At 40.5% G+C, this 19,540-nt stretch overlaps 1 pseudogene; it reads left to right on the forward strand.

Moving 5' to 3' along the window:
* Positions 1 to 2,642: 2,642 nt before the first annotated feature.
* LOC143728383 (uncharacterized) lies at positions 2,643 to 5,499 on the forward strand (annotated as a pseudogene).
* The last annotated feature ends 14,041 nt before the right edge of the window (positions 5,500 to 19,540 follow it).

The raw sequence follows: 19,540 nt of genomic DNA on the forward strand, positions 1-19,540 counted from the left end.
TCAAAGACTGGGGAAATAGGATTAACTAAAACATATGTCAATGACTTGCTGACATGCACGAAAACCAGCCATGTAGCCTGTTTCTTGTTTGGCCATCATGTGGTCCCATGCCATCTTTGTCCTTCTCCACCTCTTCATCCTCCTCTCTGTTAAGTAAGGACACTCTCATATGTCCTAAATATTCTCAAATGATATTGTTCTCAACATTCTCAAACTGCTGAGATGTTGTCGCTGCAGTCTGGACAAGAGAAGATGGAGTGTGAGGCCTGGGAGGGTTGTTTGGAGGACTAGGAGATGGTAGATGCTGGGAGATGGCAGATGAAATTGATGGTTCCTCTGAGCATGAAGGACCTGACCAGCCTCAGGTTGAGTTACCCCTACTCCTCCATGGATGTCAATACCACCAAAAATGCCATCTGAGGCACTTGTGTTATTGACAAGGCCTTTTCTTCCTCTGCTGAGAGAAGGGGGAATCATTGGTCCCACCACTGTCAAGGTGGGTAGTGGAGAATGGAAAAGAGGACTCAATTGCGGAGTGAAATGAAAAGGTTTAATAAAGATAAAACATGAAATAAACAAACCAACAAAAGAAATCCAAGGTCTCAGAACTTAAATCCAACACAGACATGGCAGAACAGGACAGGCACAGAACTGAAGGCGACTAACACACATAACAATAACAACGAACGAGCACAGGACAGCAAACACAGGTAGACTAAATAGGGAGGCAAACAAAGGAGGGTAACGAGGAGGACAGGTGAGACAAATTAACCAATAATCAGATAACAAGATAAAAAAAACTCACTTGCGGCACCCTTCTCCCCCTTTCTACCGCAGCTCATGTGCATTTGTTATTATCGGAGCCGGCCAACTTTATCGTGTGGAGCTATGTCTACCGAGGTGGGTAATACATCATACACATTGAGGGTGGCGTGTGTGTTTATGTCGAATTGCCATAAAGCAGTTTGTGTTTCTCGCTCGTTCTCGCTTCTCACGAGACTTCCTATTTCCAACTTACTGGGACGTTAATCCTCATGTTGCCAGGTTGGTTTTCCGCCTAGGAATGTTGGGGGGAGCGGGGAAAGTCACCATTCTCACCAGAACAGGTTATTAAACCATCCAAATGATTTCTAAACGGTTTTATTAAGCTGAAATAGTTGCAGAATGCCCCTTTAAACCTGCTGAATAAAATATGTTGTATAGCTCCACCTCCTCTAAAATGAAAAAAATATATATATTCTTTGTTTTTTTTTGGTTCAGCCATTTTGCTGGTGTCTACACCCATAGGTTTGTGCTTTTATAGATTATTGGCCTCGTATAAAATGCACATCAGATGAAAACAATTAGGCTATACATTTCAAAATACAAGCGTGTGCTACAATTACGAGCGTGACATTTCAGCACTTGACAAACGGACAGCGACTCTTAAGTAGCACTTAAAGCACAGCTGCGCACAATCGTGCTAAGTGCGTTTTTGTGCACGTGAAATGAACACGAACGTTCGTAAAGTCGCTCGTAGAAAATGCTCATAAGTGCTAAGATCCATCTTTATCGGGTAACGCAGCCCAGGGCCGTAGCTAGAGGATTCGGGACCCCCTGAAAAAATATGAATGTGGGCCCCCACCACCCTCCACCAATATCATATACTGTACAATAGATGAGCATGAAGGCCCACATATAACAGATGATGGTAATGTTGTTGTAAAACCTTTATTTTGAAAGTTAAATGTTTATATAAAAATTTCAACTAATAAAAACTAATAAAAAGCAAGAAATTGTTAAATAATAATAAAAACAATTTTTAAAAAGTAACAGCAAAATGATGTTTTTTCCCCCATCAGTCTGTTATAATTCATAAATCAAAAAGTAAACATTTAGAAATTGACAAGAATGCACTCAAATTAAAATAAATAAATAATTTATTCTCTTATTTTTTAATAAAGATAATATGGATCTGTTATATATTATTAAATGTGAATAATGTGTTCGCATTTTAAACACGTGGCGCTGCGCTTCTCGTACGGTGTGCGACCCCCTTAACTGTACTGCGTGCTATACTGCCATCTACTGGCCTTCACTTGTATTGCATCAAATTAGTAATTCTGAACCAAAACCGTTACTCGTGAATTTTTTTTTTTAAACTCCCTCGCGGGCCGGGTGAAAGTGTTCGGCGGGGTGTAGTTCTTTTTTTTACTCAAAAAATAAGATGCTTAAGCTACTCTCAGATAAATGAGGCCTACGATCAATCAGATGCAAATAGAAATATAAAACCCGTCCTAATTGAAAGAGACTGTCTCGTGCTGCTGGTAGGGTTAGCTTGCATAGTGCAGCTTTCAATACACAGCAGCAGGAGTTGGTTGGGCTTGATGTGCCGAGACAGCTTGAAACACGACCCAAAACCTGTCTGGCCTCACGTGCTAAGAGGCTGTAATCCAATACCTGGAAGACAATAGGGGAGGGAAGAGGACTAACAAGCCAACTCCAAAAAATTCCCCCAAAGGTGGGGGTTAGGTGTGGGATCAGCCACTCCACCCTGTAAAAAGCCTTCAGCTACGGGAACATCGACGAAAATCAGTAAATCCTCAAGCCTTGGGAAAGAAGCCTCTGCAGTGAACCAAGCTACAGAAAATATGAAAACGTGCATGGAAAACCATAAGGAGACTGTACGTTTGAAGTGGCTTCCGACCTCAAAGCAACCCACCACCTTAGCGACATGGAATGTGAGGACCATGTATGCTGGTGGAAAGGTAGCAGTGATAGCAGAGGAGATGAGGAGTACGGGACATCCCTCCTTGGTCTGGGAGAAACCAGGTTGCTCATGTCAGGGCAGGTCAAGCTGGCGATTGGAGAGACCATACTCTACTCAGGACATCCCGATGACTCTGCACCACACACAGAGGGAGTAGCATTTATGCTGTCCAAGGAAGCTCAAAGGGCCCTTCTCAGCTGGGGACCCATCAACTCACGGATTATCTGCTAAATTTCAAACCACCCACAAGAAAATAAACCCCCAAGTGGTACAATGCTACGCCCCCACCAACGACACGGATGATGAAATAAAGGATACATTTTACAATCAACTTTACACTATTCTACAGGCCAGGAAAAGGAAGGACGTCATGATCTTGATGGTAGACATGAATGCAAAGATAGGGGGCAATAACAACGGCTTTGAGACAGTAATGGGAAGAGAAGGACTAGGGACTATGAATGAGAATGGATAGAGGTTTGCAGCAGCTTGTGCAGACAACAACTTGGTCATTGGTGGGTCAGTATTTCAACACAAGAACATACATAAAGCCACCTGGGTGTCTGCTGACCACACCACAGAAAATCAGATAGACCACATCTGCATAAGTCAGAAATTTAGACACTCTCAGCTGGATGTCAGAGTCAGAAGAGGAGCAGACGCAGGATCTGACCTCCACCTCCTCACATCAAAGATCCAGCTGAAGTTAAAATGCATCAAGCATAGGGAAGAAAGAGTCAAATTCAACACACAGCAATTTCAAGATATAGGTACATCCGAACTTTACAAAGTGGCACTACACAATTGGTACCGAGCCCTAGAAATAGAAACCCCAAGTAAATTGGAAGAAATATGGAAAGGTCTGAAAACCTTGTGGAAAGACACATGTAAAGAAGTAGTAGGGAGGAGGAAGACAGACAACAAGCCCTGGATATCCAGTGATACAGATAGAAAAGTGAGTGAGAGGAGGAAGAAAAAAGAGGCAGTAAACAGAAGTAAAACCAGAGTGACCAAGGCGGCAGCACAGAAAGAATATGCAATAGCTAATAAATAAGTAAAAAGAAGTGTAAGGAGAGATAAAAAGAAATGTATTGAGTATCTAGCACAACAGGCAGAAGAAGCAGCAGGAAAAAACAATCTGAAAGACCTATACCTAACTACAAGAAAGCTCACAGGCAAATTCAGATACGCACAGACACACATTAAAAACTCAAAGGAGTGATCCCCCCACCAAGATGGAGATTAGAAAAGCCATTAAGGCCTTGAAAGGAGGGGAAGCAGAGGGACCAGATGGGATTCCAGCAGAAGCTCTTAAAGCCGACACTGAAACCTCCACCAGCATGCTCCACCAGCTCATGAAAACCACCTGGGAGGAAGAAAATGTCCCAGCTGACTGGAGAGATGGCTACATCGTGAAAATCCCCAAGAAAGGAGACCTCCGGCAGTGCAAAAACTACAGAGGAATAATGCTCCTCTCAACACCTGGGAAGGTGCTCAACCATATCCTGCTCAAGAGGCTCCAGAAGGGGTTCGATGAGAAACTGAGGGAAAACCAGGCTGGCTTCAGAAACAACAGATCCTGTGGAGACCAAATTGCCACCCTCAGGATTATTATTGAACAATCCATCGAATGGAATTCACCTGTCTATGTGAATTTCATAGATTTTGAAAAAGCCTTTGACAGTGTGGATAGGGAAAGGCTATGGAAACTGATGGCTCATTATGGGATAACAACAAAGATCATTAACCTCATAAGGAGCACCTACCAAGGGGCGAGATGTCAAGTCCACCATGAAGGATGTATATCGGAGACATTTGAGGTCCTGACTGGTGTAAGCAAGAATGCCTGCTCTCACCCTTTCTTTTCCTGCTTTGCATAGACTGGGTGATGAAAGAAACAACCAACAATACACGAACCGGCCTACAGTGGAGCTTGACCTAGCAGCTAGAAGATCTCGATTTCGCTGATGATCTGGCATTACTGGCTCACACACACCAACAGATGCAGGAAAAATCTGGAAAACTGGAGGAAACAGCTGCTCTGCTTGGTCTCAAAATAAACTCATCAAAAACTAAAGTATTGCATATCAACAGCAAGAACAACACACCCATAAACATGGATCAAACTGCACTAGAGGTTGTAAACAGCTTCACATACCTCGGTAGCATCATTTCAAGGGAAGGTGGCACGGAGGACGATGTCCAAGCCAGGATCGAAAAAGCAAGGACAACATTCAACATGCTAAATAATATCTGGAAGGCAAAAAACGTGTCACTCAAGTCCAAACTGCAAATCTTCAATTCAAACGTAAAGACCACGCTACTTTATGGCTCAGAAACCTGGAAAATCACCACCACCATACTCAATAAGCTGCAGACCTTCACCAACCGGTGCCTCAGACACCTCCTAGGAATATCCTGGCCCAACATCATCTCTAACGCCAACATGTGGGAACTCACCAAACAAGACCCAATAGAAATGCAGATACGGAGGAGGAAATGGAAGTGGATAGGACACACACTCAGGAGAAAGAAATCAATCATTAAACAGGCACTGATGTGGAACCCACAGGAGGAAGAGAGGCAGGAGGAAGAGAGGCAGACCGAGAATCACCTGGAGAAGAACCACAGAACAGGAGATGAAGAAAGAAGGGCTGACGTGGCAACATCTGGAGAGGAGGGCCCAAGACCGGAGAGGATGGAAGAGCTTTGTCGATGGCCTATTTTCCTATGGGAATTTAAAGGCTTAAATAATAAATAATTTAAAGAGAACAAGTTGACAAAATGATTGAATCCAATATTGGGTGATAATAGTAGCCTATAGCATAACAAGTGATTTATTAGTTATTTTTTATAGGGCGGTCATTTTTGACTGGGAACATCACAAGTGTTATGGTTTTAAACAGGGGCGTCATGCAAGCCAAAATTATGGGGGGGCACAATCTCAGACGTTGCAATTGTTTTCTAACGGGTGATATGGATCATGTTAGGAGGGGTCAGGGGGTATCTCCCCCTGAACATTTTTAAATTCTGGCTGCTAAACATACCATTTCAATGCAGTTTGGGAGGGACAGAAATACCTTAAAGGATAAGTTTGGTGTTTTACAAGTAAAGCCCTGTTTTAAGATCGTTTCTGATTAAATCGAACGGTTTTCAAAATAACACATTTAATTTGGACACATCCCAGGTAGAAGGTGACGTTCCCGCGACCATGGGTAACGTTTCCTAAAAGTTCTCTAAAGGTGACGAACATTCCGAACCTTTACAGAACATTAGGGATGTTCCTGAAACGTCCTCTTTTGGTAATGAAAGTGCTGCAGTTCAACGTTCCTTAAATGACTTTAGGGGGACGTTCCGTAATGGTAATCTTATGGTCACATAACAACGTTACAAAGAGGACATAATCAAAACGTTCTCATATGGGTCTAAGTTGGTCCTATTATAACGTTCCTTAAATTACTTAAGGGAGACGTTCCGTAATGGTAATCTTATGGTCACATAACAGCGTTACAAAGAGGACATAATCAAAACGTTCTCATATGGGTCTAAGTTGGTCCTATTATAACGTTCCTTAAAGGACTTTAGGGAGACGTTCCGTAATGGTAATCTTACGGTCACATAACAACGTTATAAAGAGGACGTAATCAAAACGTTCGCATATGGGTCTAAATTGGTCCTATTATAACTTTCCTTAAATTACTTTAGGGAGACGTTCCGTAATGGTAATCTTATGGTCACATAACAACGTTACAAAGAGGACCTAATCAAAACGTTTGCATATGGGTCTAAATTGGTCCTATTATAACGTTCCTTAAATTACTTTAGGGAGACGTTCCGTAATGGTAATCTTATGGTCACATAACAACGTTACAAAGAGGACGTAATCAAAACGTTTTCATATGGGTCTAAGTTGGTCCTATTATAACGTTCCTTATAGGACTTTAGGGGGACGTTCCGTAATGGTAATCTTATGGTCTCATAACGTTACAAAGAGGACCTAATCAAAACGTTCTCATATGGGTCTAAGTTGGTCATACAATGACGTTCTTTATGTGACTTTAGGGGAACGTTCCATATTGGTTATTTTATGGTCACATAGCAACATTACAAAAAGGACATAATAAGGACGTTCCGAAATGGTTCTCTGTTGACCATATGAGAACTATTTGTGACTAACTTAATGAGAACATTCTCATATACATCACGTTTTGTGCGCGGTGACGTGGGACGAACCGAGGTTCAACTTCTGTCACGTTTATCTGGTTTGTCTGCGGGCTGGACCCTTCTCGGACGAACACCTGAGGGCGGTCCTTTTCCTGTTTTCTTCACCGACAGCGAGCCAGAAAAAGCCAATGTGATTATCATGTAAAGTTATTTTAATGAACCATTCTCGCGTAGATGGTCAGGCTATATTGGCTTTTTTTTTTAGATAAACAAGCTAACGTAAGCGCTAGGCCTATTCCAATTTTCTTATTTTAACTCTTGTTTACATAGCCTGCAGGGTCTCCTCACGAAATCTAAGCGGCATAAAGTTCAATGCGAGGTTTTCAAGTTCAAGTTCAATTTGTCTCTTTTCTTTTATTGTCATTTTTTCTATTATTTGGTAAAGGCTACACCACTTTTCCATGGGAAAAAAGTTGTGGTGATCCCGCTATTTGGCTCGTTGATGTAAAACAGTCTTTTACAATTGTTATTATAAAATCAAGAATGCAGACGTTTTAAGCTCAGCAACAATGGCAGCAAAATATACACAGTATATAAAAAAAATCTCCTGTCACACACACAGAGCCTGCACATCAGGTTGAAGTGGAGAAGCATCAGCTTCTTATTCTTTAAATATAACAGAAGACCTTAATAGGACAAAAGAAATAATATTCTAAGTTGGTCCCTAAAAGTTCTGCAGGACGTTCTCAGAATGTTTTGGAAACATTGGATTTCTGAATTAAATATGGTCTTCTAAACGTTCCCAGAACGTCCTGAATGTTCCCTGAAGGTCCTCCAAATAACGTCCCCAAACCCTTTAAAGAACTCCACATCGTGTCTGTCTGGGAACGTTGTGGGAACGTTACCAGGCGACGTCCTAGACACCAGCGGGGACGTTCTCAGAATGTTCTGGGAACATTGGATTTCTGAATTAAATATTGTCCTCTAAACGTTCCCAGAACATCCTGAATATTCCCTGAAGGTCCTCCAAATAACGTCCCCAAACCCTTTAAAGAACTCCATATCGTGTATGTCTGGGAACGTTGTGGGAACGTTACCAGGCGACGTCCTTGACACCAGCGGGGACGTTCTCAGAATGTTCTGGGAACATTGGATTTCTGAATTAAATATTGTCCTCTAAACGTTCCCAGAACATCCTGACTGTTCCCTGAAGGTCCTCCAAATTACGTTCCCAAACCCTTTAAAGAACTCCACATCGTGTCTGTCTGGGTATGTTGTGGGAACGTTACCAGGCAACGTCCTTGACACCAGCGGGGACGTTCTCAGAACGTTCTGGGAGCGTAAAATTCCTAGCTGGGATGCTGCTGTCCCGAGAATTTTAGGTTTTTGTGTTAGCATCAGAAATATAGATTCCTTAGGAAAAAGTTCTCCGCACACAACCTTGCAGTTTTTGAGAAAAATGATGCTAAAGGTGCCCATTTTGAAAAAAAATCAGATAGAATTAAGCCAAAATATAATATATATAAAAAAACACTTTTCAAAATAACACATTTAATGGTGAATAGTCAATTTGCATACTCGAGCAGTAACTGCACTACATGTAAACTGTAAAAAATATTACATTCCATCTACTTTTAAAAAATGGTAACAATATTACACGTATTATATTTCAGTAGATTTTAAGGTTTTTTTTTTTTGTGAAATCTACCTGAATAAATTAAGTAAAATTTCCTAAATTATTTAGTCTATGATGAATTTAATATTATTAGTGGAATGTGCTTTTTTAATTTAAGTTGTCTCACAAATAAATCAAGCAGAATTTACTCATTTGTATTAATAAAATTTACTTAATTTGTTATCAAATAATTTGTCACTGCACTTTTTGTTATCAAACATGCTTTTATTCTGTATTTTTTGCACAAATAAAACAAATCTATATAAAATGTAAGACAGCAGTTTTAAGATATGAAAAATAAAAGCAAAAAAATGCAAACATTTTCCATGTAAATGAGAAAGATCATTTTGTTAAAAACATGTGCATACAAATTTCTGTTGGAAAAGTCACATTCTTGACTAAAACTTGTGAATAACTTGTAGCAAAACATAAAATAATTTGTACTTGCTGAAAGCTTGTATGTAGAACAATATTAAACGTTCATCAATCAATGCAGTTTTTTTTTCAGCAGAACTTGGTCATAATGCTTTGTCTCAATCTAAGTCATGAGTTTGTTTTTAAGTGTTATAATTTCGGGGAAAACATGCAAACATCCATCTCCAAGAAGAGCTTCTGAAAGGCCTCAAAAGTGTGCCTCAGTTCTTTCGGGTAGGTGAGCTTTAGTGCATACGGGAGTCCAAGAAGAACAGCACATGCAGCTCTTGCCAGATTCTCCAAGCCATGCCATGACTTGCATCCCCTCCAAGATGATGCTGAAATTCTCCTGATAATCCCTCTTGCAGATGGCAATTTTCATTATGTGCTGCAGGATATCTCCATTGTAACACTGTAAAACAAACATTAAGGAAGTATTTTTATCTTGTCTGTCTCATTAAAAGTCTGTCCATAATTATAAAGTCGATTTGTGTACGGTTGTAAAAAAAAATCTTATAACAGCTTAAAATGCTAAGACCACTACAAGTAAACCATTATAGTTTATTTTCGTTGTAATCACTGAAACATAAAAATATTATGTTCTCTGGATCCCTCACATCTTTCTAATCATGTTCCAAACATCATTTATTTCAATGTCTTCCCCTATTCTATTACAATATTCCCTCCAGAACATTTTTTTTTCTATTCTTATTTCTCTCCTTACGATAGCCTGAGCTCTCTTAAAAATAATATAATCCGTAAACAATACCGATTTTCTGGCTTTCTTCATTGCTTTATTTCTTTCTCTTACTGCCTTACAACATTTTTCATTCCACCATGGGACTGCTTTTCTACTACTTATAGTTTTCTTTTTTCCTATTACTTCCTCTGCCGTATTTCTTAACGCTTTAGTTATTTCCATACTTAACTCTTCTATTTCTTCAATTTCTCCCATTTCATTCATTTTGTTATTACACAGTTCTTTAAAAAGCTCCCAATTAGCTGCCTTAAATTTCCATCTTGGCATTCTCTCCACCACAGTTTGTACAATATCCATACCAATTTGACACCATACTGGATAGTGATCACTTCCCAATGAACTTTGCTTGTTTACATTCCATTCACATTTTCTATCTAGATTTTCTGAAACTAGAGTTATATCTAACGCTGAATTACGCCCATTACTCACATCTATTCTTGTTATATTTCCATTATTAATACATATACCGTCCCCAATCTAGCATTTCAACCCATTATAATCTGTTTTAACACTCCCCCATAATGTATTATGTGCATTAAAATCTCCACACTATACTACCTTCTGATTAGTATTACCTGTTATTTTTTCCATCTCATTCTTACATAACTTTTCACATGGATTATACAAATTTATTATTTTAATACTTTGATTCCCTTCCCATACTTCCATAATCAACACCTCTTGATCCTCACTCACTTCTATATTCCTGTATCCCACCCCATGTTTTATAAATGTTGCTACCCCACCTCCATTACCTTTTTTCCTATCTTTCCTAATTAACTGATATCCTTGTAAAACAAAATTTAACTGAGGTTTGAGCCAAGTCTCCTGTATACATATAATATCTGGTCTTTTATCCAGATCATAGATGAATTTTTTAAACTATTGTCCATTAGCAATTAAGCTTCTCGCATTCCACTGTAATATTAAAAACACCATTATGAACCACCACATCCTGCTTGCGTATTTGTTAACTGCACCTTTAACTTCTCATTAATCATTTCCACAGAGATTCCCTCAATCTCTAGGTATTTTTCAGCTGCTTTTATTATTATTCTAATTCTTTCAGTCCAGCTTTCTGTTTGTGCAGAACAATTTACCACTTCAGCTATAAAGGTTACAAATGCCACATTATTGTTAATCCCAAAGTTCTCTTTAGTTTTTTTCTGAGCCGTTTCCATCTTTTGTTGAGGAACTCCTTTACCATTATCCCCTGATTCTACAGTCTTTCCTACTTTCTTTACTGCCTCCCGATATGACAATCCTTCTTTTATTCTTACATTTTGCACTTGAGCTGCATTTTTCCTTACCTCACGTCCTCCATATCCCGCACTATGTTCCCCTCCACAATTACAACACTTGGGATCCACTCCTTGCTCACATTTGCCATATTCATGCTCTCCTCCGCATCTCGCACACCTTTGTTTACCTCTGCATACAGCCGCTACATGTCCAAACTTTTGGCATTTGTAACATCTTAGAGGAGGGGGTACGTAAAGCCTAACCGAAAAACTCATAAATCATCAACGAGAGGCTCTCCCCTTTCATTGTTTCTATTACATTTCAGTCTTTTTACGCCAATTACTTCGCCTCCCGTAAGACCTTTCTTAATCTTTTCCTCAGTTACATCAGTGGGGATCCCAGTAATTACTCCTTTAACCCATTTCTTTTCTTCTTGAACTGAACAAGTCACACCTTGTCCCATGATCGTTTTAATTTCTAGAGCCTTTTTCTGTTGTCTACTGTCCTTACAAAATATAATCAATCTACCATCCCTCAACTTCTTCACACCTTCAACCAGTCCTATTTTTCTTTAATCGCTATAGATAATTTCAGTGGGTTAATGACACTGAAAGATCCAGCAGCAAATGTCAAAAATATCTTAAACTCTTCTTTCCTTCTCCTTGTCACTTGTAATCCATTCTCACTTTCAGTTTCAGATTCATTACCTCTATTTTTCTTCCTTTTCCGATTTCCTACTGTACTCCAGTAGTAGTTAAAAAGTAGTTATTAATAGCTACAAAGTTTTGTAAAGTTATTAGAAATTTATTTTGTATGAGAGCGATTCCACCGAATGGGTGACATTTGCTTGTTGTAACTCTCCAAATTAAATTTGATTTTTTTTATCTTTTTTCAACACTGAATCTAATACTACACATATTTAACTATTCAAAATGTGTATTGGTCAATCTCAGCCAACTTTTTTTTTTATTTTTTACAAGGTTTAAGCAGAAGATGTACACATATTTTCTCAGTCTTGTTACCGAAACTCATGTGCCATTTAAAAAGCATGTTTAAAAGCATGTCAATTAATTCCTTTGTTTTCCCCACAAGATTTCCATTACACGAGAGTAGATGTTAAAACTTCATGCTGATTTGTACTCGGCTTTCGCCAAGATAATCACCAACTAAGACGTAGCTTAACAGTAACCTATGCTTCTCCATCCATTCTTTCCATCTGGTGACGTGAATTTTCTGTCTGGTGTTAATACAGTGTATTGCGCGTCAGCACACACAACGGCTGCAACCACAGTGCGGTCCCCCATAACAACCCTCTGGATTGAGCGGAGTAGGGAACATCTCTAGGGTCTTCAAGTGGGCACCTTCCGTCCTCAGTGTTTCGTCGACTAGCCCACGACACCTCAAGAGGGCTCGACAGTGACTCTGGCGTCCCAGAGTCACCCCCTCCGTCCCCCACTCAACTCAGCCCAGCTTACTGACCTCTACTTCCCTCTTGCTGCTGAGACCTAACCACAATCTCACAATCTCTCCGCAACCCAACCATACGCGCCAACCCGTTTGACTAAGGCTGTCGAGCCCCACTGGTGCGTTAATATGCAGTTTCAGAGGCAACGGTTCCGTATGGCATACCACCTACCACAAAACACAATATCTGCCCAACCACCCGTCATCCACGCAATATACACAGGAACGTAATGACTGTGAATACTATACAACCTATACAAATAAACCAACAGTTGCTGCTGAGACCTAACCACAATCTCACCACAACCCAACCATACGCGCCAACCCGTTTGACTAAGGCTGTCGAGCCCCACTGGTGCTTTAATATGCAGTTTCAGTGGCAACGGTTCCGTATGGCATACCACCTACCGCAAAACACAATATCTGCCCAACCACCCGTCATTCACGCAATATACACAGGAACGTAATGACTGTAAATACTATACAACCTATACAAATAAACCAACAGTTGCTGCTGAGACCTAACCACAATCTCACAATCTCTCCGCAACCCAACCATACGCGCCAACCCGTTTGACTAAGGCTGTCGAGCCCCACTGGTGCGTTAATATGCAGTTTCAGTGGCAACGGTTCCGTATGGCATAGCACCTACCGCAAAACACAATATCTGCCCAACCACCCGTCATTCACGCAATATACTCAGGAACGTAATGACTGTAAATACTATACAACCTATACAAATAAACCAACAGTTGCTGCTGAGACCTAACCACAATCTCACAATCTCTCCGCAACCCAACCATACGCGCCAACCCGTTTGACTAAGGCTGTCGAGCCCCACTGGTGCGTTAATATGCAGTTTCAGTGGCAACGGTTCCGTATGGCATAGCACCTACCGCAAAACACAATATCTGCCCAACCACCCGTCATTCACGCAATATACACAGGAACGTAATGACTGTAAATACTATACAACCTATACAAATAATCCAACACCTTTCAAGTTTTCAAGAATTCTACGAAACCGTAGCATGGCGGCCTGTACACAGCCAGCTAGAATCTTTCCGTCTCAACCACAGCCAGTTGCTGCTCCTTTCTGCTGCTTCAGATAAGTTCTTTACTCTACGACGGAACTCTTGGCCACTGAATCCGACGTCTCTGAGGAACCGGGTTGTAGAGTGTGCCACAAAACAACGACAACCCACTTCCACTGGATAAACCTGGACTCTCCATCCTCGCTGTTCTGCTTCAGTGGCCAGATGAGCATACCGCAGTTTCTTCCTCTCATATGCCTCATCTACCGCATCCTCCCATGGCACTGTTAACTCTATCAGTTGAACAATGCGTGCTGATCCAGACCACAAAACAATATCTGGTCGTAGGTTAGTGGTGGCAATCTCAGGTGGAAAAATAAGCCGTTGATCAAGATCAACCAGCATCTTCCAGTCCCTAGCAGCTTCCAGTTGTCCTGGGCGAGAATTGGTGTTAGCAATAGGTGTAAAGTGTTTATTTTAAAGAAATTGTTGGTTATATGTTCAAATAATTGATATTTGTGAAAAAAAATCACTATATATTAAGGCAAGGTGTATTTTAATAAAAAACATATTACATTTTTTCATTTTAAAGAAGACCGAACCCTCAAGTTTATAATTGTTTTAATAATTTAATTTATTAAACTATTGTATAAATGATGGACCAAACAAAACTGATAAAAACACTGGTTTAACTTTATTTTTTTAGGAAAAAAAAATAGTAACAGGAATGAACACATTGTAACAGGAATGAACACTTGGTAACAGGAATGAACACTTGGTAACAGGAATGAGCGTCCATATTTGTGTGTATTGGAGAGAGTCTACATGACTGTGTGTGCATAAGATTTCTGTGTTGAAGTGATGTACTATGTGCTAGAAGAACTTCACAGAGAAGGAGGTGGAAAGAGAAAGAAGGAGAGAGAGAAGAAGAGAGATGGAGGGAGAAAGAGGGAAATTAAGACAAAAAGGGGGAAAAGAGAGGGTTGCGGGTGTGTTTCGCTCCTTCCGCAGGGCCGGCCCGAGGCATAAGCGAACTAAGCGGCTGCTTGGGGCCCCCTGGCCACCAGGGGGCCCCCCAGTCGAGTTTAAAAAAATATATATTTTTTAGATGACTTAAACAAGTGACATAAATGAATGAATGAATGAATATGAAAATTCTTTAATGAAGAAAAAACAATATACCTGCCAACAACTGCTGCTGTGTCTGCCAGCGTTTAAGTCATGCGCATAATCTAGACACCTCACGAGTGCATAGACAATTCGGGCGCAACTGCGCATAGTCACGGTACCGGTTTAAGTTGGAGAAAATAGCCGCAGGGGAACTTAACCTTCTAGGTGCAAGGGTTGTAGTTTGAATAAATAATAAACATAGCAGTTTGAACTCTTCTCCACTTTATTATATCACACATCAGATCACTAACTCCAAAAACCCCCGACACTCCAGTACCAAGTGCGCACGACCCATTCCTATCTACGGCAAGCCCCGAGGGGAAAAATAGATTGCATTCACGTACAACAAGCGCCAGTACATCATTACCGGTATTATAGTAACAGACTTTGTTGGATTGTACATGACAGAATCCAACAAAGTCTGTTACAATAATAATAATAAAAAAGATTTTGAGGACAGTTACACTATATTGAGAGAGTTGAGAAATAATAATATTTTTACAGTTTTCAACAATAATTGTCATTGTTGAACCCTTGCTCTTATTATGTTTCTGATTTCTCAGTTTTTTCATTATTTTAGTTATGTATTACAGTTTATTTTAAGAAGTTTCAAAGAGTTAGTAAAAGAGTAAAGTAAAAGTTAAAACTTTTTTTAAGTAGGCATCTATGTGGGAGGGGATAACAGGACTGCGTCGAACTTAAGCCCAATTTATACTTCTGCGTCGAACTTACGCCGTAGCTACGCCGTAGGCTGTGCGTAGCGCGTACCCTCCGGCGTACCCTGACGGCTTCCTCGGGTTTCACATGCTCCCTCTGCGTGCTTCAACGCGGACAACGACGCAGAAGTATAAATTAAAACCAAAGCGTAGGCTACGGCGTAGAGGCTCTAGGCTACGGCGTAGAGGCTCCGGCATAGGTCCGACGCAGAAGTATAAATCAGCCTTTACGCCGTAGCTACGCCGTAGGCTGTGCGTAGTGCGCGTACCCTTCGGCGTACCCTGACGTGCACCTCTCCAAAAATGTAACAACGCGTCAATTCTACGCGGACGTAAGCGCTGTGATTGGTCTGCTCAAACCGCTTCCTCGGGTTTCACATGCTCCCTCTGCGTGCGTCAACACGGACAACGACGCAGAAGTATAAATTAAAACCAAAGCGTAGGCTACGGCGTAGAGGCTCCGGCGTAGGTCCGACGCAGAAGTATAAATCAGCCTTACGTTCGACGCAGAAGTATAAATTGGGCTTACGCCTACATCATGGTCATAGCGATCTGTATAACAACTATGCTGTAGCTTTCGAACGGGTATCTTATCTTTTTTCACTGCATTTGAATTAGCTGCCTGATCCGTGAAGAACCGTAGGCCTAAATAACAGTCTGGGAGAAACATCAAGTCATGCCTTGATAACGTTAGGTTGTATTTTGCAGTTAGCCTACAACAAATTGAACACCCTCGTTTCTATGAAACTGAAAAAAATTGAACCAGCTGGAGACTTTGACACAAGACAAAACAGAACAGATGTTTCAAAACCGATCAGATAACGTTACTATGGCTTATTGGCTTTGCATGCCAGGCAGTAACGTTAGCCAACTAGTTTACGGTTAGACTAGGCTAGCTATCGATAACGTTACACTGACACAACTTAAGTTAATGCTCTGAATTCGCAGCTAATATCAAATCCATAACTTTTTGATCAAGTTAAAATTCCCAGGTCAACCACAAATAATCCCACTACCTTTAATATCATCCAATAACTAATTCAATGCCGATTTGTTGTTTTGCCCACTTACAACTTCAAGACCATCTGTAAAACATTGCCAGCTCAACGTGTGAGCCGAGTGAGTTGCTTGAACATACACAGCAAAGATTCTAGCGCTCTAGATTTGATATACACAGACACCATATTAGGAAAAAGGGGCGGGCTGATGCTGACCGATTTATTACACATCCAGAAGAATACATTTGAGTCGTTATAGGCTCTGGTAATTATGGAGCATAATAGGAATAGAGTTGTGACAAAAAATGTATCAGGGAGGAAAAATCTGAGGGGGCACGTGCCCACTTTGAATGGGCATGACGCCACTGGTTTTGAACTCAACCTGAGGGTTAAAACAGACAGACCAGACAGCTCGTAAGAACAAGTGTAACCCAGTTTCAAAATGTATGTTCATCTTTCTCCCTAACGATGTCAATGAAAAACAAGGTGACAGGAGAGGTCGGCGTGAGGGCAGTCGGTAATAGATCCATGAGAAAAAATGAAAAGCCACACGAATTGAGATTTTATTAGTTAGCCTATATTTGCGAGTCACATATACACGCTTTCACGAGGCATGCCATGTTTGCTGTCATACATCTGCTGAAAATATACCCTAGCACACAGAATTTTGAGGGGGACTGTCACATGACGAAGGACATGAGGAGAGGAATCGATATGGAGCCAGTTCTCGTGACAGAGTAGGCTACTGCAGTTTAAAAAATGTGAATTATTCAAATGCTCCATGGCTGGGATGCTCTCCCGATGGAGTAGTTTTTGATCCTACAACCCACCATTTGGCCTGCTGGAAATAAAATGCCTCAACATCCAGAGTTATGTTGACTGTCCTTACCTCAAAATGTCAGATGGTTCTTTGCAGCTTAGGAGGCAGCACAAGTAGCCTATTACTGGCGAGTGCAAGGTCAGATACTCCAAACAGGTTTTGAGTGGTGTGATTTTGTTGCATGTGTATGTGCGGGGGGTACCACTACCTACTGATGTGTTTGCATGTCATTTCAAATAACCAAACAGTGAAATATTTTTCAATTGCTTTATATAATGACTCAGCGTTAAATGTAAACCTAGGTCATAAAAACTGTAATGAAACTTACACTTAAATATTTTCTCCTTAGCCATGTTAAAAATTTTCCGTGAGCGACATCTCCTCCCATCCATTGTCTGATTGGCCTTTCTCAAGGATTCATGGGTAGTTAAAGTGTGCGGGCAATTGATGTTGAAAATACATCAAATTGATTTCAAAATCAACGTCAAAAAACAGGTCAGATATGCAAATCAAATTGACGTCAAAACCAATCCATGACTTGATGTAAACTGAATGTAATACTGACCTGCATAAACCAATTTCAGTGTGGGTATTAACTTTCTCTTTTCACCAAATTACCACTGGAAGACATTGCCTTTCAAATTGACCTTAAAAAGATTTACAGTATCTTGATCAAGTTTAGACTAACTTTTGACGTCAGATTGATATCAAGGTGCCCGCTGTGGAGCCTGCATCCATGCGGGCTTCGCGGAAGACCGCTTCAAGGGTACAAAGCGGGCGCTGCTGAACACACTTCAGAGTGTTAAAAAGATGAATAGGATGGCCTATAAAGACTCGTAGACTCAGCGAGCACACGCAATGTAGGTCCATGAGACCTAAAGTCCACGTGAGGTGCCCCATTTGGGACAGGGCCATAAACATTATTGAATGAATCAGTCGTTTGAACGAACAAATTAATGACTTGCTAATTAAGACGGTCAAATGCCTCCACCTACTGGCGGTTTAGTGCTATGTTTAAAAGTATCATTCTTTCCAACGTTTCTTATTTGTATATTTAAAACAATCTCATTACATTATTTAATGCAATTGTAATTTTTCCGCGTAAATGAATGATTTCATTTGATCAGCCCTACATAGGGATCAGCCCTATAGTGTCTTATTATTCTAAATTATTGAATATTTAAATAAATAATTCATGCATACCTCCAGTGTAAATAAAAGTTATGTTATCATGGATTGTGTATGTGTATGAGTATGTGTCCCTTCAATTGATTAGCAAAACTTGATGTGGCCTTCTGGTCTAAAAGGTTTGCCCACCTGTAGATGGTAGTTTTCTTATTCCCAGCGAAATAACAATAGCTAACCTGTCTTCAAGAACATCTTGATCAACTGGAATACAACAACTCTCCTGGCCTCCCTCTTCTTCTACTTTCCATGGCGTTTACCCTGATTTATGTTTTCTTGACATTTTTCAGTCAGTCAGTCTCTGGCTCTTCCATTAAGTTCATCGTTAACTTCAGGCAGCTGCCGCCTCAACTCTGGTTTTGAGGCCGATTGCATAAACATAGCCATTATGTTAAGACGGTGTCTTAAAGGGGAAATGAAACGTACTGTCCGCACTGGTAGCTACATATATTAGAAAAATCACATTGCCTAAGATTTTATTTTAAAAGTTGTTAAAACCACAGATATGACAAAATTATTTTCGTAATTTCTAGCTACCGGTAGCTCTCCATCTAGCGAGTCGCCATTTTGGAGTGACGTCACAGCCTACGTAGCGGGGTTGTTTGGTTCTGTAGGTGAGTGAAGAGAGTGATGCATTTCTGGACCGTACTGAATACGCACTTGATTTGAAATGGAGATGAAGACGAACTTGAAAGAACTGTTGAGCCTGTGTGTCCCATTGCTTATGGATTTGAGCCGATACGGCGTGGGAACCAGGGCTGGACTGGGACTAAAAATCGGCCCGGGCCCAGACTGGCCCACTACATATAATCATAAACACAACGATCTTTTCACGCCCCTGAATATGTATACTAACTCCTATTAAAACCACTAATGCCATGTAGCCTAATGAGTGAGTAGGAATGAGTAAGAGTTAATAGATGAAATAACTACTAATTGTAAAATACAATCGAAGTACTCCACATGAATCCTAAAACAAACTATAAGCTGCATTGGCATAGCAATACCAGTGTTTGACAAAGGATTTTTGGTAAATCTGTGGTGGGTGGACCTCTGTCCCTTTAGGGGGGTTCGGGGGAGCCCCCCGTAAGAAAAAATTGTGCTTTTTAATGTTAAATTCATCAATCTGGTGCACTTTGAGAGTTAAAA

The sequence above is a fragment of the Siphateles boraxobius genome, unplaced genomic scaffold (genome assembly GCF_051911475.1).
Source record: "Siphateles boraxobius isolate OS27281-9 unplaced genomic scaffold, OSU_SipBor_1 12, whole genome shotgun sequence".
In the NCBI taxonomy this organism is placed as follows: Eukaryota; Metazoa; Chordata; class Actinopteri; order Cypriniformes; family Leuciscidae; genus Siphateles; species Siphateles boraxobius.